At 42.5% G+C, this 16,256-nt stretch overlaps 1 pseudogene; it reads right to left on the minus strand.

Moving 5' to 3' along the window:
* Window positions 1-8,702: 8,702 nt before the first annotated feature.
* The window catches only part of LOC119320582, a 42,853-nt pseudogene continuing 35,299 nt past the window's right edge, over window positions 8,703-16,256 (minus strand).

The following is a 16,256-nucleotide window of genomic DNA, read 5'->3' on the forward strand; positions in this document are numbered from 1 at the left end:
GTGTACACGGTGCCTTCTCGATCGTTTTCTCTTCTCCGTTCGTACTGGCATAGAGTAATTGCGGGCATTAATTCAAAAACGGCGGGCAGAGCATCCAAAGAGGCACCGGCGGCACAGGCGAGATGCATCGTTTCATGCACTTGCATCGGCGGTGACGCCGCGTGGGAAACATGCCCGTTCATCCGCGCGTGACACTGAAAAAGGAGCTGCACCACCGACACGTCCGTCCCGTGTCTCAGGTTCAAACATGCATTTGTTAAAATAGCTAGGATGCGACATACCTATACGCTGCGCCCCTGCCGTGCTTTACTGCGTCGATGCGTGCATGCAAGCCCGCACCCCTGCCGTGCTTTAATGCGTCGATGCGTGCATGGGACAGAATAGCTAGGCTGCGACGTTGCATGGCATGCATGGGACAGGGACGGCCCACATGTCATTGACCCTCTCGCATGCAGCCCATCACCCCTCTCGACGGCAGTGCGCATGCACGCCAGGATCTGCCGGGCCCGATCCGCTCAGCCCAACGGTCACTGAGATGCTCCCCCGCTCAACGTTATCTATTCGTTAGAGAGAAAAAATGGTGGCCAATCAGATTGGAGAATCAGGGCTCCCACGGATCGCCCCTCCGGAATCCTTCTAGAAGGCCTATCCGGCGGCCACAGTTTGGCGTTAGGGTTAGATCGACGGTGGACGTTTGGCGCTAGGGTTACATGGGTTTTGGAGGCAGTCAACGGGGTTTTGAAAGGTTTGACCGAACATTCAAATGTGTATAACTAATTCAAAAAAAAATCTAAAAAATGAAAAACCTGCGCATGTAGTATTTTTATGTTACATAGTTACGATATAAAATGATAAACTTGATCTAATGATATTTGCATGAAAAAACCTTCACAAATTGGACTATCTCGACTGAGGTTGCATAGAGTACAAAGGAGTGAGAAGAGGGTTTGAGGTTTTGTAAATGCAAAAAGATCAAAAATCTCACCTTAGCTTCATTTTGGAGTGACTAAGGAGGATCTGAAGTTATTTTTTCATTTTTAAAATTTTAAACTTGTTTTATTGCTGACTTTGTATTAAAGGGTGTTTTTTCAAAAATAAATTAAATAATATGAATACTTATTCAAAAAAAGGTGAGACTTCGTATTGATCCTATATAGGTATAATATTGGGTGATTTTGAGAAGGTCGAAAAAAACTTGCTTAGAAATGGGGCCGTTTTCCCTTACTTTGGAGCCTGTTTGGACAACATTTTCAGTGACTATGAGTTGTACTTCACAAAAAGGGTTGGATTTATGAACTAAAGTGCATAGTAGTACATAAAACAATGCAAGATCAGAGAACAAACAAATGAGCCCCAAATATATTGGAGATAGGTTCACATTTGAATCTCGGTTCAAATTTGAATTTTATTTCAAGTCAAATCAACATCATAGCACATAAGTTTTCACATGAAAGAACATAAGTTTTCACAGCAAATGACAACAAACTTAAGTTTTCACATCAAATATGAATGATTTCGACTCTATTTCTTTTGCTTCTTTCTACCACCCGATTTCTTCTCCTTTTTTCCACCGTTTGGTTCCACGACGCATAGTTTGTTGATGCTGATGCTCTTGCTTTTTGGCCCCTTGGTTTTCTTGCCAACTACACTAGGCCCCCTCAACTTTTGCACCTGACCATGTCCCACTTCTTCAGTTTGCACTTCTGCAGATTGAGTAGATGGCACACATTGTTCAACTACTTCAGTTTGCAACTCAACACTTGGCAGCACAACCTCCAAACATGGCAACACAGCTGTCAAAGCAGATTCGCATGGCAGCACAACTGTTGCTTCATCTCCAACAGTTTCAGATTGCCCTAGCGCCTGCAAAACAAATTCAATATGCATCACATCATCCAAAACAGAAACACTTAGCTCATGTTCAGCAGTAACAGTTTCAGTTTGCTCCATATCTTTGTCACCAAACATTATCTGCTTAGTGCTCTTCCTTCTAAAGCCATTGAGTCTTGCTTTTTTCACTGGCCAACATTGTTCAACAACAAGAGGTGGGGCTTTTTCTACACGCTTCCTCCTAAAAAATAAAGCATTTGACTTGATTAGATACTAGAACAAGTAGCAAAATCAAAAACTTGCAAAAACAGTAACATAAACATACTTTGGCCTCTGAGGAGTGTAGATGCATTTGGATGAACCAATTCTGTGCCCAAGCACCTCACACAACTTGCACCTATTTTTTTTTACCTTTTTGAGCCCTTTTGGGCTTATCATTATTTTCCTTTTCCTTTTCCCCTTCTTACTACAACCACCTTTCTCAAACCAAGCTTTGAATCTGCTCTGTTTTGGCCTCCCAGCCTTTCTTCTAGTGACAGGGGGACACAAGATAAATTCTATTTCCACCTCAGGCCACTGAGATTGGTCAGTCAGTGCAGGAATTGGACTTGCATATGCAGCTTTGAATTTTTGTACTGAATAATACTCATGCAAATATGGGTGCATATTTAACCTGGGTTTAGATGCCAAAAAAAGTATGGAATGCTCACATGGTTTTCCAGTGTGTTGCCACTCTTAGCAAGTGCACTCATGCAACTCAGTATTTACCACATGCCTCTTGCCACTCTTTGTATCTCTAACTTCAGCACCCCACAAGGAAGATTTCTCAACAGATAGATGTGAAAGATTTCTACTCCTGTTGACCACCTGTTGTACCACTGCTGGAAGCTTGTCCCCTTCCAAAATATTAGCAATTTTTCCTCTTAACTCCCACAAACGCATGATCATGATCCTTATTTGGTCCACCATGTCATGCACAGGCAAGTCTTTCAAATCCTTCACTTTGTTGTTAAAACTTTCTGCCAAGTTGTTATTGATATGATCACATTTTATGGCAGTATTAAAACCTGATCTATACCACAACAGAGAATGGTGGGTGTTCAACCATGAAGCAAATTCATTATCACTACATGATGCCATTATCTTACCAAGGTGATAGGAATGTGTCTGTTTGGTGTATGATCTTGCTGCTGGCCACATGCGCCCAAATTCATCTCCTCTGAATTTTTTTATCAGATTCATCCACATATGTCCAAAGCACTCCCTCTGCTCAGCATGGGGGAAAACATTTTTTACTTCATTTTCCAACCCTTTACATGCATCTGTGTGGATGGCCAAAGGAGAAACTGGCCCTATGCATCTTTTCAGTTGCATCATGAACCATATCCATGATGCCTCTGTCTCTGATTGAAACATTCCTATTGCAATTGGGAACATCCAGTTGTGTCCATCTAGAGCATTGCATGCAGCCAACTGACCATTCCACTTTCCAGTCAAAAAAGATGAGTCTATGCTCAAATATGGGCGACAACCTGCTTTGAATCCATCTATGCAAGGCTTCAAACACATAAAAAACTTGCTGAATAAAACCCTGCCATCCTCTGTTACCTCTGTATCTATCTCCACCACACTCCCAGGTGACCTCTTCTCCACATCTGCTTTAAAACTATACAACATCCTAAATGTATTTGCCCAGTCACCATACAATGATTTCATGGCCCTGTGGTATATTGCAGCTGGATGGGGTACAGCTTCTCCAAGTCAACTTTAAGCCTCTTTGCAGTAGTGTTTGGAGTCTTGGCTAAAATAGGAGTAATCTTCTCTATAACCCAAAGCTGTGATGTCATCTTTGAAACTCTTTGTGAAGTGGTCATACATGTATGCTGGTGTGGTATTTGATTTACCCTTACTGTACTTCCATCAGGTTGTAGTCTGGCAGACAAGTACCATTTGCAAGGATTGCCACCACCATCATAACCTTTGAACCGAGCATAAAATTTCTTTCGATCAGTCCACATAGTCTTGGCATCAAACTCTTTTTTCACTGAATAGGTCCTGAAAGACATCCTAAACTCCTTCATGCTTGGCCACAACTTTCCCACCTCAATAACTGGGTTCTCTTTGTCATACAAACAAACCGGCTCATTATCATCTGCATCATCCACATCATCTGCAACCTCTCTCATCAGCTCTTCTTCATCCTCATTTACATTTCTAGGGCCTGTGTTACCATCAGCAGGCAAAGAACTATCACTCTTCTCCTTATCTTTGTCATCGACTTGAATGCCAAACATTTCGGCCATATCAATGTCAGATATTGGTGTAATGACCAAATCTGTTTTTTCATTCAACTCTACTACATTCCAGTCAACAACAATCTTCCTAGCACCATAGGTTCCCTCCTATCCATCTGCATCAATCCCTGTATCTTCAACTACTACAGTCGGTTCAGTCAACAATGCCAACATCTTCTTTTGTGAAACCCACTCATCATCTTCCAGCTGTGCAGCCAGCTTTGATGGCACATAACCAACTCTGGAATGAGTTTGCAGATCAATTAGCTTTGCATAAAATGTTACTTGTTTGCTTGCCCACCCTTCTTGCTGATCAATTTCAGCAACCATGGATTCTCCATCTTCAATTCTCACATATTCACCATTATAGTTATCGAAACGTTGCAGAGATACCTCTTGTTCTGGACCCCAAATAATACTCTCCCCAATTCTCTCCACCAAATTGCCCACGGCCTTCTCCTTCATGCTCTCCAATTCCTGGGGATCAACATCTGCAAATTCGACATCCAACCTCACGGTGGTATCTCTATCAATGTCTTGGACACTGCCATCATTGAGCTTGGCTTTACAAGGGAAAAATTCCACTATAATTGTGAATGTGGTGGCAGAACCTGAACCTCCCCTGTTTTGACAACGCGTTTTGTCAATGGCAAGCACTACCAAATCGAGTTCGATAACAGCTAAAAGAGAAAAGCCCGAAAAGAGGGTGGCATTACTGATTTGAAGCACTGTCTCCTCGCTCCATCTCATCCAGCCCCATCTCCTATCCAATCGAGATTCTAAAACGCCAAGAAACGGGCGGGGGCAGCCCGGCAGCATGAGGCCACAAATTTATCCAAAATTCAATGGAATGGGACTAGTGTTTAGAAAATACTCACTCGCAACAGGCGCTGCCGAGAAAGGCGCTCCACCACCGGGCCGCGCAGAAGGCCCGGGCGAAACAGCCCCCGGATCCAATCGAGATTCTAAATCGCCAAGAAACAGGGGCAGCATGAGAACACAGATCCCCCAAAATTCCGGGGCGTGGGACTAGGGTTTCAGGCTCACCTCGCAATAGCTCTGCTGCTGCCGAGAAATGCACTCCACCACTGCGGAGAAGAAACCGCTGCCGGAGAAGATGCTTACGGCGGCGCCGCTCGCCCAGTCCAGCACGGGCGAGTCGAGCACGGTCACACAGTCACCGGTCGAGTCGTGGACGGTTTACTCTTGACTACGTGGCCCTAGGTGGACCCACCAGTCAGAGTACATAACCCCCAGTGTCCTAACTAAATCTCAGCCTAACTAACGCGTAAATGGGCTGTCTTGCTTGAGCTATTTATGCGTTGGGAGGCGTCGCATGAGAGCCATTACAACCAACTACGTCGCATGAGAGACAGTTCACACCAAGGACGTCGCATGGGAGCTATTCGCCCGTATAAAATTCCCTTAAAAAATATTATGATTCACAAGCTGCACAAAAAAAAAAATCCCAGGCCAAAAAAAATGGCCCATTTTCATGTACATATTTGTTTTTTTTCTATGCCATGTACTATATTGTTACGAAAACCTCCCTAAACTAGTTATATATGTATTTGTGTATGTACAAAAAAACTGTTTTTCTTAGATGCAGAACTACGTTTTTTTTTTAAAGTCCTCACTGTAGCCCGTCCTCTGTTGGCACTTTTCGCTCCATCGATCCCTAATGCTGCTTCTTTGCTCATCGGGGTTCACCGAGTTAACTGGTAAAACAACAAGGCCGATTCTGGGATGTTGCATAGCTCCACTCTCCACAAGAAGCAAAAGAAACCGCATGCCCCGTGCAGTGTTGTTCAAACGGCCTATGTTGCGCCACAAGATGTCCTCAGTGAATTCATAGCTCCCCCTGCGACATTCCCAACACCTATTATATATCAGAAACATTACAGTTTTGGCAAAATCAGGCTTAGAATTTTAATGCTCGACTGCGTTGTCCAACAAATGTATGTATGTATGCAATGTATAAATCTCCATCAAGTATGTATGCAGATCACGATCAGAATCGGCTGTACATTCAGATATGACAAGTTATGGGTGGGTTCCTTCATGATGATACAGTATAAGATTATTGCTTCTAAGATTATGGATGGCTTCCCTGCAACATTCACGATCAGAATCTCCATCTTCGTAAGTTGTAATCATACCATACCGCAACGCAGACTCAGGGCCTGTTCGTATTCACTCCACTCCGTCAGATCCTTAGCTCCACTCCCAGCTCCTAGTTTGCTAGCTCCCCAGGTCAAATGAGGAGCAGACAACTTGTTCGGCAACTAACTCCACTCTGCACTCTGGATTACAGGCTCCCCACAACACATCAAGCTGGTTTGATACTGGTCAATACGGGGATCACTTGTTGTGCCAATGTTAAAACACAGTGCAGACAAATATGCTGAGTTTACTGAAAATAATGCTGAAATTTCACACATAATTTCTTTGTGCAAAAATTCACTTTATCGCACAAGAACGCTTCAGCATGAGTTTGCTGAAATTACATGATTTTAGCAACATAAACAAATAGGATTTTTTTCCTAAGATAAACACAAACAAAGGCAGCATAAACACATGTACTTTGTAGACATCACTCTAGTCCAGTGGAGGTCCTGCATTCAACACATGAAAACCTTTATGCAATGCTGGTGATTGCTTGAATAGAACCAAAAACATATATACTCTGCTTCGGATGGTTTCACCTACAAAATTACGAAATTTGTTAATACGTACAAATACACATCAATTGTGAAAGAAGCAAAATCATGTTGTCATTGAACTAGCTAAGAACATCTTCTGGATTCTAGACTTATGCATCTTGCTACAAGGAAATAAATGACAAGTAATATTGTGACTAATATTTCAGCTACTAACAAAGGCAGTGAACAGTTTCGACATGTTTGGAGACAACATTCACTTGTTTAACTTTACGACCAGTCATCTATGAGAAAGCATGAATTTATCAAGCAAGGTAAAAACTAAATAACTGTAGCAAATAAAAACACATGAATGTGGTAGAAACTAGTATACTCACATTTATAGCAGAAGTGGAAGTCACCAACCAAGAGCAATATTAGTTGCTAGTCTATTACGGAACAGGTCCATGTCTTTATCACTAGCCTCCGAGGTTGACACATCTGATGCATTCGGAGGGATGGCATACCGTTGATACCTTGAAGGGATAGTTGGGACATAGTTGGGATCTCTGTCGACTCGAAGAAAGTGAAGATCACCCTTATCAAGATATCGAACGTAGTTGTGAAGGGTCATAGTGGCAGCCACTATCATCTTTTGAGTTTCAACTGAATAATTGGGCATCTTTAGTAGAATCTGCCACTTCATTTTCCACACACCAAATGCTCTCTCGATCACATTACGCTTGGATGAGTGTATCTTGTTAAATTTCTCCTTAGGTGTTCTTGGCGCCACACCTCGTTGAAAATCAGGCACGTGGTACCTTTCTCCCTTGTAAGGTGCGAGATATCCAGGTCTATTAGGATAGCCCGCGTCCACAAGATAGTACTTACCTACAAACAACAAGCAGATTGCATGTAAGGCCTATGATTTGTTTACAGAATTTAAATAAAAGAAATTATTATAGGAACTACTAACCCTTTGGAGGATGAGGGAAGGTATCTTTGTCAGCTTCAATTGCATGATACAAGACACTGGTATCATGCATAGAGCCGGGTTGACCAACTGAAGTGTACATGAAATGCATGTCAAAATCACATATTGCCAGAACATTCTGTGTTGTTGATCCTGACCTTCCAATGTATCTAACTTGGTCGCCAGCAGGAATGGTAGCTCTGACGTGAGTACCATCTAGTGCGCCGATGCAGTCCTTAAGATGTGGATAAGCCCTTCTATCCTTTTGAATCCTTGGGTGCACACTACTAAAGTTTGGGTCCTTAGGTTTCAGGTAATCTGCTGCCATCTTAACCACACAGAGTAAAACCTCATGAAACTTCCGGTGGACTGTATCTCCTGAGTGCTTGAAACGATTTTGTGTTCTCCTATTAGACTCGCAACCCCCTAATGTCCACAAGAACATTGCAAGCGCTTCATAACTGCTTACGAAACAGGTTGATTTGAAGCCATACTTTCTGACCAACAAGTCATGCAATTGAAAGAAGAGGCGTGCGTTCATCCTCAACATGGTATATGTTTCTCCAGGTGTTGAGACTATCTCCTGCAGCCATCCGAACCCACTGAGAATAGAATTCCTTGGGTCTGCCTTGATCAAATAGTTGTCACAGTACTTCCCTGCAAGTGTTGATGCACCGGCATAGATGTTGGACATTGATTGGACATGGTGGCATACCCTCTTCTTCCTTTCTTCATAACTATCACTATCATTGTCACTATCCGATGACATCTGCACATACACAAGTAACAACAATTAGTACTTAATTATCAACCAGATTAGTCATAGCAGAAAGATAAGTAAGAATCATATGTAACATTAAAGACAAGTCATATGTAACAACATTTATCATGTAACCATCAGCAAGATGAGTCATAGCAGCAATATAAGTAAGATTACAAGAAATATTACCAAGATTGAAGACACACGGCTGAAACAAGGTAAATGAAGACAAACAACTGAAAAAGGGAAGAATGGGACTAACATAATAATGTTACAACCCAAATAGTCTTACAAGTAAACCAGAGTACATAACTAAGTTCAAACTTTAAATTAGTATTACATCCCAATAGGCAAAAACAACAGCAGTAGCATCTAATGCCCATACTTGCTGTTGTATTTCCTACGCAACCAATCTAAACGAGCAGCACTTTCAGTCATATGCAGGAACATCTCTCTCTGCTCTCGCTTCACAAATAGTTCACTAGCAATGAAATATTCATCACTGCCTACTATTGCACCACACTCAACAACCAGATCCATCACAGAAGTAATCGATGAACTCTCTTCTTTCTTCATGTATGACTCAAAGCTGGATTGGGTCCTCTCTGCTATATCTCCAACCCTGGTTATCTGTTCTTGTATAACAAGAGATGTCTTTGGCTTCTTGTTATTGCCATCCACATACCTGCCAAGTCTCTTCCCTTTTCCATCGGCATGTGACTCACCTGTTTGGGTCTCCTCCAGATCAACATCTTGTATGTCGTCCACATTGAAAACTGAAGTTGCACTGCTAGATTGGGGAATGGTGCCTGAAGCAGGATTCCAGTGATCTGTACCATCACTTGTGATGTCAGCAAACATGATAGATAAGTTATTCTCATTTCGAAGTCCGCGCTTTCGGAACTTGCCACAGCCAGGGATGTCCTAAAATACAACAAAACAAAGCTTAATTAGCATCACTACTCACGGAACAATTGCTTATATGATAAGAACAAATAGGAAAAGTCATGACTCACTATCTTTGCTTTCTTCCACCATTCATCATCTTGTTTGATGGTGTTTCTCTCATAGTCCCACCCACCACCAGTCTCCTTCAATTTGAGTTTTCTGAAATTGCTGTAATCAGTCTTCAACTTATCCCACTTGTTCTTTAGTTGGAGCCTGGTGTACTCCAGGCCTGTTCTGACTTTAAAATCCTTCGCAACTTCCTCATAAGCATTTTGAGCAAGTGCTTGTCTGGCCTATTGCCAGCACGCACTTGTTGGACAAAGAGCTCGGTCAAGATCGTAGTGTTATCGTCACTCCAATCGGCAGACATTCTTCAAGAAAATTATACATTAATTGCAAGCATTACAATCTAACGCATATAGATGAACAATCATCAATCATGCTCCTAGTTACATACCAGCAAAGACCATGGTTATAGGCAGAGAAGGGGTTCACTAACATATTTCAGTCCAAAGAATAATAATAGTTACAGGTTATAGGCAGAGAAGGGGTTCACTAGCTACTTCACTCCATCCATGTCAATCAGGGCAAATAAAAGAAACAAAGGCAATATTTGGTCATGGTCTAATTACATTCCAACGGCCAGGAGACAATTCAAGATGTATTTCTGCACTACTTTCCTACAACATCCATGGGTTGAAAGGGAATTTAATCAACAAGACGTCACGTGGATCTCACTAGTCCTTGCTGGATTACTTTTTCTTACATTTGTAAATCACTAGTATATACTTTCTGTATCTACTTTACGGCATCCACTAGTCCTTTCTGTATCTACTTTCACAGCATCAACGACCAGGTGTACACTGTGTGTGGGAGTGATGTGCGTGTGTTTTATTTACAGGGTGTGTTATGTACTGAAGAGGCGATTGTGATATGCAGGAAAACGTCTGAATCTCACTTTTTGTCTCGTTCTCTCCGTTCTTCATTCTCTACTATTTCTATGATTAATCCGTGAGACCCAAATCAGGGTCTCACACTACTTTGACTACTAATCCTTGCTGGGATTATTGACATGTAGAACTAATACTAACTGGAATCAAGAATCAGGAATCAAGAACGCCTAGAACTAATCAGCAATATCAATTAACAAGCTAGCTAGTTCACGCCCTCCATCTCAAGGCAAATAAAAGAAACAGAGGCAATACATATATGTTTACAACATCCATGATAATCATGCAGTGTGTATTTGTTATCTAGAAAAGGAAACTCTATCTGTCTCTATGCTCTCTGTCGCTCATCCCCTTTCTCTACCAACTCCCCTAATTCATCCCCTTGCTCTCAATTTCCTGAGATAATCCTTGCAGGAATTATAGACATGTAGTACTACTACTTACAGGAATCAAGAACCAGGAATCAAGAACACGTGGAACTATTCAGGAATATGAATCAAGAACAGTAGAGGAACAAGGGTGAAGAGGGGATATGGATCTCACCTTGCTGTATGTGACGTAGACGTGGGTGCCGACCTTGCAAACGACGAATCCGAGCTGCCGGGGACGAGGACAAGGCCCTGGTGATCTCAGCCGCCAGAGGTCCACACAACCCGTATGCCCCCAAAGTTATCGCCGAACAGAAAGCTGCCTTGGATGAGGAGGGGGGCGAGGAGATGGCGAGGTTGCAGGGGTGAGAATTTGGCCGGGGATGACGAGGGGGGCGAGGAGATGGCGAGGTTGCAGTGGTGGCCGGGGAACTGCGGCGGCGGCGGCGCAACGCTAGGGTTCCATGGTCGGGGGAGGACCCTGGGATTCGCTCAGATTGGATCGAACCGGTAAGTTGGGGAGGGGGAAAGTGAGGGAGTCGTGGTGGGGAGCTCGGTTTCAGCGACTCCGTGAAATTCAACTGCGAACCGCTCCGCTCCGCTCTTTCGACTCCGCGGAGTTGTACCGTTCGGCGCTGCTCCGCCCGCTCCCGGAGCGGAGTTGTGGAGCGGAGTGGCTCCGAACAGGTCCTCAATCTCAGGACTCCCTGGGTCCAGCTTGGCTACATCCAGAAAAGCATCGCATGCAGCCCCATAGTCCTGATGATGATACAGTATAAGATTAAAAAGGATGAACGGCATGTGGCGACAGTCATCAATAACAAACTAGACAACCAGATAGATATCTTCGTTCACACCTTCAATAACATGAGCGCCTTCTCCCTGCCGGTAGCAGGCCTTTGGCCAGCCAGGCCTCATTTCTCTTCACGCAAGAGCATCCCGCAAAGCCTCATGTCCATCGCCCATGCAGAGCCAGCAAAAGCTGCTGTCCGAGAAACAAGGTGGCATAATGACGGTCATACTCCATTGCCTGCATGCACCCAACAGGTTGAACGCAAACTTAGGACATGCCTGCTCTGATTATATAAAAACAATAATCACATCTTGCTTGTAACTATTTGTATTGTGCTTCAAAAGGCAAGAAAGAAAGAACACCTTGAATTTCTGATGAATTTTAGAACTTAGAAGTATACTAGTCTGGACAATATAGTCAATTCGAGCAAATTTTCCTTATAGCAGTAAATAAAGTATAAGAATAGGACAATGTTGAAGTAAAGATGATTTCCCACTCTTCCTTGAAAGTAAGAGATATCACAGTAGCCCAAAGTCCAAACCCACAGCCCAGAAATACCCGGCGAACAGACTCAGTGCATGAGGTTGGCCACACAATAGTATTTGCTGCCTGCCTGTATGACCAGGAACCTGAGAGTGCGCTGCAACTTCAGGTATTTGCTTCCCTGTGTGAGTCTTTCGCATTTTTTCTCTGTTTTACAGTTGACTGTCTTTCTTTCCCTCTTCTATAATGCAAAAGCAGAGCTACACTGTTCAAGCACAAGAACGGTTCTGCTGTTTAACGACCCATAGAAGTCCTTGTCAGGTCCTCATGATCAAACTTTCATATGGCGTTGGCAATAGAAATTATCTTCAATAAATTGAAGAGAGATGTGTCTCAAAGCAAAGCGTGAGGCCAACTGTACTTATCGGTCACAATGATGATCACTATCTCTAGAGGGAGCATGTAGGACAAGAATAATGTGAAACCAGATCACGATCACCTGACAGCTATTCAAGCAACTTCAGCTGATGAGATACAGTTCAAGATTACACATTGAGAAACAGGGTGTAGTAGCATACCGCACTGTACAGTGTTGCCGCAATAAAATAATCGTTTCTCTTGAGAGACTCAACCCCGAGTAACTTAAACTGTTCTATTGTTCTTACATTTGAATGTGCACCCTACAAGACGAAGAAAAACAAATGAATCGAGACTTAGGAATGCAGGTATAAAGCAGTACCTATACTATTAAAGTTCTAAAAATCGATAGGCACTAATTGGGTGGCAGGGTGGTGCCTAGTGCTCGGCTATTCCAGACACTTTTGGAAACAGTGTGTAATATTGTGCCACAAAAAAGGGGGAGGAGTTTTGGCTCCCGGGAGCACGTGCTCCCGCATGAACAGTAATTAAAAAGTAGTAAAATGTTTTAAAAAAATTCTGAACTTTTTTGTGGATGTTCGTGTCGCAAGCATCCTTGATAATTTTCATGTGAAACGGAGCAATAGTGTTTCGTTGGTGAAAAAACAAATTTGGGGTAACATCTGGTGTTCAATCTGTTTTGTTTTTTCTGTACAGTCCAAAATGTTTAACCATTTTGCCTAAGAATTTGCAGTTAGCATTTGGATGTGACTATGAAGACATAAAAGATTTGTTGGGATTTTTCTGACATTTCAAAAATCATTTTCGCACGCAGGAGCACGTGCTCCCAGGAGCCAAATTGGATTTCCGCACAAAAAAATTGCAGACCAGTCATGTTTCATTTCAGAAACATCTTGATCCTCATCTTGCTCCTGATATTACAAGCCTACAAGGAAATGTTTATTTCCAGAACTCATGACATCTTATCATCTGACCAGTACAACAAAAATTATCTACCACATAAAGAAGTGTGTGTGCCAGATTGCCCCCCCCCCACCCCCCCACCCCTCCCCCTCTGCCCATCACCCAGTAGGCCACTATGAATATGGCGGCTATTAAGTTTCTTGTATAAGAAACTACTTATGCTGGGCTCGGCAATCATCTACTCCCTCCGTCCGGAATTACTTGTCATCAAAATGGATAAAAGTTCATGTATCTAGACGTATTTTAGTTCTAGATACATCTCTTTTCATTCATTTTGATGACAAGTATTTTTGGACGGAGGGAGTACCTTGATCTGCACTTTCCTCACAAGCCCATCAACCCCCAACCAAAGAATTTTTTAAAAGATTATCGATAGCATGTATAAAATTCGTGTTCATTGAATCAAATTAGGCAAAAAGAAACATGGGTAATTTTATGTGTGGTAATTCTAACTGGGAAACTATAGATTTACAATTGATGCCAATGTTAAACTAGAAAATATATAAACTAAACAGGATCTAATGCATACATGTTTCATAGCTACTCTTGCATGCCGTATTATTCCGTCAACGCTCCAATCATGCACAGTTGGAACACAAGAAGTTACAGGAAATAAGATCTCAACACCTTCCCTTGTACCACTCAGTGCAGCGAGTTCTATTGGAAACCTACCAAACTGTTATAATCAAAGTTCAACTTCAGAAAAGTACTTCCAGAAAGGCCAGGGAGTACTCCACTGGATCATTAGTGAGATAAAAAATAGTTCAGATAATTAAGAGAAAAAAACAGAACTAATTGTGAAAATGACTGTAAAAGAACAGTGTTTGTCCCTTTCCACTTTAAACTGTTCCTTCTAGCATCCCCTCGTTCTGATTGCAACCTGACAACCCTGACGGAACTCGAAACACGATTCCAAATTGTCCTGTTTTCTTCGGCGATGACATTGAGTCTTTAAACATAAGTAGCATTGGTACAGTTAATCTTGTACAAGTCCAACTAACTCATACAAGATATGCAGGATTTCAAAAAAAAATGGTGAAGCTGTTTCAACTTAGCGATATCTACGACATCAAGAGCTAGGTGATGAAATTAGTCAAAGAATTGCATGATTAAGAATAGAGATATACTAGAGATTTATTTTTATTATTTTCCAATCATCATTGAGGAGCAGACCAACTGTTGCTGAAGGACGAGGAGATTAAGCATAGATGGCTGGAGTACTTCGACAAGATGTTCAATGAGGAGAATGAGAGCTCTACAATTGAACTGGACGACTCCTTTGATGATAATAGCAGGTGTTTTGTGCGGCGAATCCAGGAGTCGGAGGCGAAGGAGGCTTTAAAAAGGATGAAAGGAGGCAAGGCGATGGGCCCTGATTGTTCCCTAATAGCTATAGTATAGCTAACTAAGCTTTTCAACCTCATTTTTCGGGCAAAACAAGATGCCAGAAGAATGGAGACGGAGTATATTATTACCAATCTTCACAAACAAGGGGGATGTTCAAAGTTGTACTAATTACCGTGGAATTAAGCTGATGAGCCATACAATAAAGTTGTGGGACAGTCATTGAGAGCACCGCTTAAGAAGTATGACAAGCGTGACCAAAAATCAGTTTGGTTTCATGCCTGGGAGGTCGCCCATGGAAGCCATTTTCTTGGTATGACAGCTCATGGAGAGATACAGGGAGCAAAAGACGGACATGCATATGGTGTTCATTGACTTAGAGAAGACCTACGATAACATAACATGTGGTGGGCCTTGGAGAAACACAAACCCAGCAAAGTGCATTACCCTCATCAAGGACATGTACGATAATGTGGTGACAAGTGTTCAAACAAGTGATGGCGACATTGATGACTTCCTGATTAAAACAGGACTGCACCAGGGATCATCTTTGATCCCTTATCTTTTCGCTCTGGTGATGGATGAGGTCACAAGGGATATACATGGAGATATTTCATGGTGTATGCTCTTTGCGGATGATGTGGTGCTAGTTGATGATAGTCGGACGGGAATAGGAAGTTAGAGCTATGAAGACAAACCTTGGAATCCAAAGGTTTTAGACTTAATAGAACTAAAAGCGAGTACATGAGGTGCGGTTTCAGTACTACTAGGCACGAGGAGGAGGTTAGCCTTGATGGGCAGGTGGTGCCTCAATAGGATACCTTTAGAATATGGGGTAAATGCTGCAGAAGGATGGGGATATCGATGAAGATGTGAATCATCGAATCAAAGCCAGATGGATGAAGTGGCGCCATGCATCTGGCATTCTCTGTGACAAGAGAGTGCCACAAAAGCTAAAAGGCAAGTTCTATAGGACGGCGGTTCGACCTGCAATATTGTATAGCGCTGAGTGTTGGCCTACTAAAAGACGACATGTTTAACAGTTAGGTGTGGCAGAGATGCGTATGTTGAGATGAATGTATGGCCACACAAGAAAGGACTGAGTACGGAATGATGATATACGATATAGAGTTGGGGTAGTGCCGATTGAAAGAAGCTTGTCCAACATCGTCTGAGATGGTTTGAGTATATTCAGCGCAGTTCTCCAGAAGCGCCAGTGCATAGCCGATGGCTAAAGCGTGCCGGTAATGTCAAAAGAGGTAGGGATAGACCAAACTTGACATGCGAGGAGTCCTAGCTGAAAGTGCAACTATCCCTAGGTGGTTTTGGTAATTCATAACAACATATAGCTCATTGAGCTAATGCTATTCCAAGACTATTATTTCAGGAAAGCTCAATGAATGGCATGGCATGGATGATGAAAGTGGACTCCTCAAAATACTAAGGACAAAGGATTGGCTCAAGCTCAAAAGCTCAAGACTCTTCATTTTATATTTTAGTGATCCAAGATCACATTGAGTCTATAGGAAAAGC

This window comes from Triticum dicoccoides, chromosome 6B (assembly GCF_002162155.2).
Source record: "Triticum dicoccoides isolate Atlit2015 ecotype Zavitan chromosome 6B, WEW_v2.0, whole genome shotgun sequence".
Lineage (NCBI taxonomy): Eukaryota > Viridiplantae > Streptophyta > Magnoliopsida > Poales > Poaceae > Triticum > Triticum dicoccoides.